The sequence below is a fragment of the Gracilinanus agilis genome, chromosome 1 (assembly GCF_016433145.1).
Source record: "Gracilinanus agilis isolate LMUSP501 chromosome 1, AgileGrace, whole genome shotgun sequence".
Classification (NCBI taxonomy): domain Eukaryota; kingdom Metazoa; phylum Chordata; class Mammalia; order Didelphimorphia; family Didelphidae; genus Gracilinanus; species Gracilinanus agilis.
Window position 1 is genome coordinate 250,363,888 of NC_058130.1, and position 6,000 is coordinate 250,369,887.

The 6,000-nt window shown below is 39.2% G+C and overlaps 1 protein-coding gene across 1 annotated transcript in view; it reads right to left on the reverse strand.

The window, feature by feature from the left end:
* Window positions 1-6,000, reverse strand: part of TDRD7 (tudor domain containing 7) — a 110,637-nt gene that overhangs the window by 63,598 nt on the left and 41,039 nt on the right. The gene's annotated exons all lie outside the window — the stretch shown is intronic.

Consider the following 6,000-nt stretch of genomic DNA (forward strand, 5'->3'; position numbering starts at 1 on the left):
AAGTTTTTCAGAGAGTGTTATTTCACAAAGTCCAGCTGTGCATATTCATATTTTATCTTTCAGTCAAAAAATTGTATGAGTAGTCAACAAAAGCATTTATCTCATTTAAAGCATGAATCTCATTTTTAAAAGTTTGAAAATAAAACTGTATTCTGTTACAGATTAAGCCATGTTGCCCTACATTTGTGAGAGCCTCACATATCAGGGCCACTTTTTACTGTTTTTATGGGTTTGTAGTCATTCTTAATTAAAAATGTAAAAAACTAGAAAAATATTACTTTAAAAATAAATTAGGTACAAGAAGTTTTGAGTATAGTGAGGAACTCTGAACCTGGGTAGAATCCAGTTTTTTTTTTTTTTTAAATTCATTTGACTTTCAAGACATTTTCTAAAAATGAAGTATCTACTAGTTGCTCAACAATCATACTATTAACTTTAAAAAGTGTTGTATAACTGAAAGTTGAAAGGCTAATATGTTCTTTGTTGTGGAGGTTGGCACATCCTCAGCTTAGCACTTGCTGTAGGCACATCCTCAGCTTAGCACTTGCTGTATCTCAAGCCTGAGATATTAATGCATCTTCTTTCTTGTTGTTTGGTTGTTTTTCAGTCACATCTGACTCTTTGTGACCACATTCTTGGCAAAGATACTGGAGTGGTTTACGATTTTCTTCTACAGCTCACTTTAGAGATGAAGAAACTGAGGGTTATGCGATTTGCCTAGAGTTACACAGTTTGTATGTGTCTGAAACTGTATCTGAACTCAGGAAGATGAGTCTTCCTGACCCCAGCCCCACTATACCTCTTAGCTGCCCTGCTATGGCATTCACTTAAGTACTATATTTTTGACAGATTACTTTGATGGAGAAGTATACATACTGTAATGGGAAAAAAAGCCACTGGATTTGGTATCAGAAGACCTAGATTAAAATTCTGCCTGTATCGTTCATTACTTATATGACCTTGGCAACCTCTAAAACCTCAATTTCCACATTTGCAAAATGAGATGGTTGGACCAGACAGTCTCTAAAGTCTCTTTCAACTTTCGTTCTATGATACCACAATGAAACAGGGGATTCAAGGAGATGGAGAAAGAACCGGCAACAAAAGCAATTGACCTAAACTAATTGAAGTTGTATGTGAGGCTGAGGCATCTGGTAGGCAAGCAAAGGTCTGCTTAGTGCTTAGGAGAATCAAAATAAAGGAGAGAATGTGACCTAGAAGAACCAAACAAAAGATTGCAAGCACAGAGCAAGCAAGAAAATTCTTGCTGGCTGACTGTGGAAGGGGTCAATTTCAGTCAGCCACTGGTGTGGGGAGGAGAGAGAGAGAGAGAGAGAGAGAGAGAAATGGAGGGAAAGAGGGAGAGAGGGGGGAGAGAGGGAGGGATGGAGGCAGAGGGAGAGAGAAGAGGTAATAGTATGTGCAACATTCAGGGAAGAGAATGGTTAAGGGGAAGGCAGTGATTGGAGGTCGTCGTTTTCCCAACTTCCTGTTTGTTTCCCTCTATCTTCCATTCTTTTCCCTTGGCTATTTTCAAGCATCCCTCTCACCTGATTATCTTTTCTCCACTCTTTTCTTATCTTTCCTCTTTTCCCTAATTGCCCCATGCATGTCAAACATATGCCAATTTCTCTTTTCCTCTCTTTTAAAATTTCCTATAGAGTTCTTAATCATATCTAAATTTTATACTACTACTACTAATAATAATAATAATAAAATAGTATTTTATATATAGTATGTGCTAATTAAATCTTTACTGATTAATTCAGAAGAGGCTAGTATTAAAACAGGTTAAGACTCAGAGGACGGTAACACATTTAATTATTTGGACTGCTAAAATTGGAAAGCTGAAGCCAAGGCAATTTGACAATCCTAAATTATAGGTGGAATTTGGAGAAAGACAACAGTAAAGAATCTTTATCTGTTACTATCAGAGTCCAGTGTCAAACCTTCCTAGAAACCCCAAAAGGAAGTAAGGTTGAGACTACAACCCATTCAGTCATGCAACTTGGCCATTTCACTATCAGCCCATTCTCAATGATAGAACTAATTTTCCTTTCCTGGTCACCTTTTTCTACATATGTTGTCTGCTCTTATTAGACTATAAACTCCTTGAGGGCAGGGATTGTTTCTTTTTTAATCTTTGTATCTCCAGCACTTGGCACAATGTAACCACTTAACAAATGCTCTTTCATTAATGCATGTATTCACTGATTCATTTGTTTTTGTAATTTTTTAAAAAGCGATTGGTTGTTTTCTAGGCCAGGAAAGAAAAGAGAATATTAGCTAGTGGTGGCCACAAAAGGTGGAAAGATGCAGATGGGAGAAAAAACAGAAAAGCAAGGCAACAGAGTCCAGAAGCTGTTTTGGACCTTGGGGCCATCTAATCCAACCTGTACCTGCCCAACAATCCATCCTATGGCACTCTAAAATGAGGTCATCCAGTCTTCCTTTGAAAGTCTCTAGTGAGGCAGCCCATCCTTTGGGTACCTCTAACTGTTGGAATGACTTTCCTTATAATAAGCCTAAATCGACAGTATTTTTCTTTGAAAATTACTCATTGCCAGGGGCCAAGCAAGACAAATTTAATCTGTCTTTGGGGCAGAAGAAAAATAGCAGTGACAAAAAAGAACAGTTGATAATGGGGAAAGAAAAAGGTAGGCAGAATAAACCTAGTAATAAGAAGTAATAAGAGGGGTTCCGGGTTAAGATGGCGGCAGAGTAAGAAGCAGCTCTTAACCTCTCCTGACCGAAACACACAAAACTCCTCAAGGAGACATAAAAACAAGTCCAGACGAATGGAGGAACCCCACAACAGGGCACAGCGTGGAAGGTACGTGGAATTGAGGCATTTCCATGCTATAAAGGGGTGAAACAGCTCCCACTAAATCTCGGGCTGAGCAACCACCCCACCCCCACCCCCTCCACACACACCACCTATAGCGCCGAAGCCAGCTAAAAAGAAATAGAGCAAGTTTGGGGCACCCATCGAGTCATTGGCAGCTCCGGAGCCTGTTCCCGAGAGCAGCAAGATTTAGGACCCCAAAAAGCTAACGAACGCACACAAAATCTGAGTGCGGGAGCAGGTTGCTGAGAGTGGACACAGGGCTCAGAGCACAGGCTCAGGCGGAGGCGTGGGTGGAGGCAGACACAGCCACAAGCTAAAGCTTTGAAACCCTGAGTGGGGAACAAGTGCAGACAGGTATACGACTGTGGAAGCCGCACCCTGAGACTTGTAAAGAAACCTCCCGCAGAGGATCAAGCAAGGGGGTCCACCAGGGGGCTTGACCTTGGAAAAAACCAGAACTCAGACCTCAGGAGCCAAAAGACCGGGGAGAGACCCTGAGCGTGAGGATAAACCTGAGAAGCTGCTGGGCTAACGATGGCTACCCAGAATCAGGAAGTTCAAAAGAGAAAAATTAACAACAAGAAAAAGAAGTCTTTAACACTCGACAACTTTTACACAGAGAAAATCCAGACAACCGAGCAAACAGAGGAGGAGAACAAACAAGCATCCGGACCCTCCTCAAATAAGGAAAACTCCTCACAAGCAATGGAAGAGTTCAAAACTGAGATTCTGAGGAAGATGGAAGAGATGTGGCAAGAAAAAAACAGTTTAAAAGGTAGAATCTTGCAATTGGAAAATGAGGCTCAGAAATCAAATGAACTGATAAGCAAATTGAACCAGATTGAAAAAGAAAACCAAAAGATCATAGCTGAAAACCAGTCCCTAAAGGCTAGAATTGAGCAATTAGAAGCTAATGATCTCTCAAGACAACAAGAACAAATAAAAAAAAGTCAAAAGACTGAAAAAATAGAAGGAAACATGAAATATCTCAATGAGAGAGTGACAGACCAAGAAAACCGGTCTAGAAGAGACAATTTGAGAATAATTGGTCTTCCAGAAAAACCAGAAATTAATAGAAACCTGGACTCCATACTAACAGAAATAATTCAGCAAAATTGCCCTGAAGTCCTACAACAAGAGGGCAATATAGACATTGAAAGGATTCATAGAACACCTGCGACATTCGATCAAGAAAGGACAACACCCAGAAATATAATTGCCAAATTCAAGAGTTTCCAAGCAAAGGAAAGAATCTTACAAGAAGCCAGAAAGAAACAATTCAAATATCAAGGAGCACCAATCAGGATCACACAGGATCTGGCAGCCTCCACGCTAAAAGATCGTTAAGGCCTGGAATACAATATTCAGAAAGGCAAGAGAGCTGGGCCTGCAACCACGGATCAACTACCCATCAAAATTGACTATATATTTCCAGGGGAAAGTATGGGCATTCAACAAAATTGAAGAATTCCAGGTATTTGCACAGAAAAGACCAGGGCTAAATGGAAAGTTTGATATCCAACCACAAAAATTGAGAGAAACATGAAAAAGTAAATAAGATACAGAGGGGAAAGAAAGAAAACTTATAATTTTTAAATTTGCCTTTTTAAGGGCCTCAGTGAGATCTAATTATCTGTATTCCTATGCAGAGAAATGTTATGTATAATTCTCTGTAGTGAACTCTATTCACTATTATAATATTCACTATTATAGTAATCAGAAGAATAATTCACAGGGTGAGGGTGTAACACTAAATAATCTAAGATGACATGGGGGATGGGAAAGAGGGGATGAATAGCAGGGGACACCAAGAGAAACTTGAGTGAATAAGAAAATAGGATATTCTATTACACACAAAGAGGGCATGGGAGGGAGAGGGGACAAATACTATTATAAGGAGAGGAAGAGAGCATTAAGAGGTAATAATCAAACCTTACTCTTAGTGTAATCAACCCGGAGAGGGAAGAGTAGCTATACTATCCATTGGGACATAAAACTCTTATCTAACCATTCTGAGAAAGTTAGAAGGGATAAACCAAGGGGAGCAGGGGAGTAGGGAGGTCAAAAAAAGGGAGGGGAGAAGAGGGAGGAAATTCACAAGACCTTTAAAAACAAAAAGAGGGGGGAAAAATAAGGGAGGGGGTAGAAAGGGAAGTTAATCAAGGGAGGGGATAAGGGATAGCGGCTCCATAACAAACCACTGATTTAAAAGGAAAAAGTATAAGGAAAAAGGGGGTAGGAAGAGGGGAGGATTCGAAAATGTCAGCAAATGCACAACTGATGATTATAACTCTGAATGTGAATGGGATGAACTCGCTCATAAAACAGAAGCAAATTCTGTGGATTAGAAACCAAAATCCCACCATATGTTGTCTAAAAGAAACACATATGAGGCGGGTGGACATACACAAGTTTAAAGTTGAGGGTTTGAGCAAAATCTTTTGGGCGTCAAATGAGAAAAAGAAGGCAGGAGTGGCTATTATGATTTCTGACAAAGCCAAAGTAAAAATAGATATGATTAAAAAAGACAGGGAAGGTCATTACATCCTGATTAAAGGCAGTATAAACAATGAGGAAATAACACTGCTCAATATGTATGCACCAAGTGGCAGAGCACCCAAATTCATAAAGGAGAAACTGGCTGAGCTCAAGAAGGAAATAGATAGTAAAACCATACTAGTGGGAGATCTAAATATTCCTCTGTCAGATCTAGATAAATCAAACCGAAAAATAAATAAGAAAGAGGTAAGAGAGGTGAATGAAGTCCTAGAAAAATTAGATCTAATTGATATGTGGAGGAAAATAAATAGGGACAAAAAGGAATACACCTTCTTTTCAGCTGCACATGGCACATTCACAAAGATTGACCATGTTATAGGGCATAGAATCATTGCAAACAAATGCAAAAGAGCAGAAATAATAAATGTAACCTTCTCAGATCATAATGCAATAAAAATAATAATTAGTAAGGGCACCTGGACAGGAAAATCAAAAACTAATTGGAAATTAAATAATATGATTCTCCAAAACCAATTTGTCAAAGAAGGAATCATAGAAACAATCAATAATTTCATTGAAGAAAATGACAATGATGAGACATCCTACCAAACTCTGTGGGATGCGGCCAAGGCAGTACTAAGGGGGAAATTTAT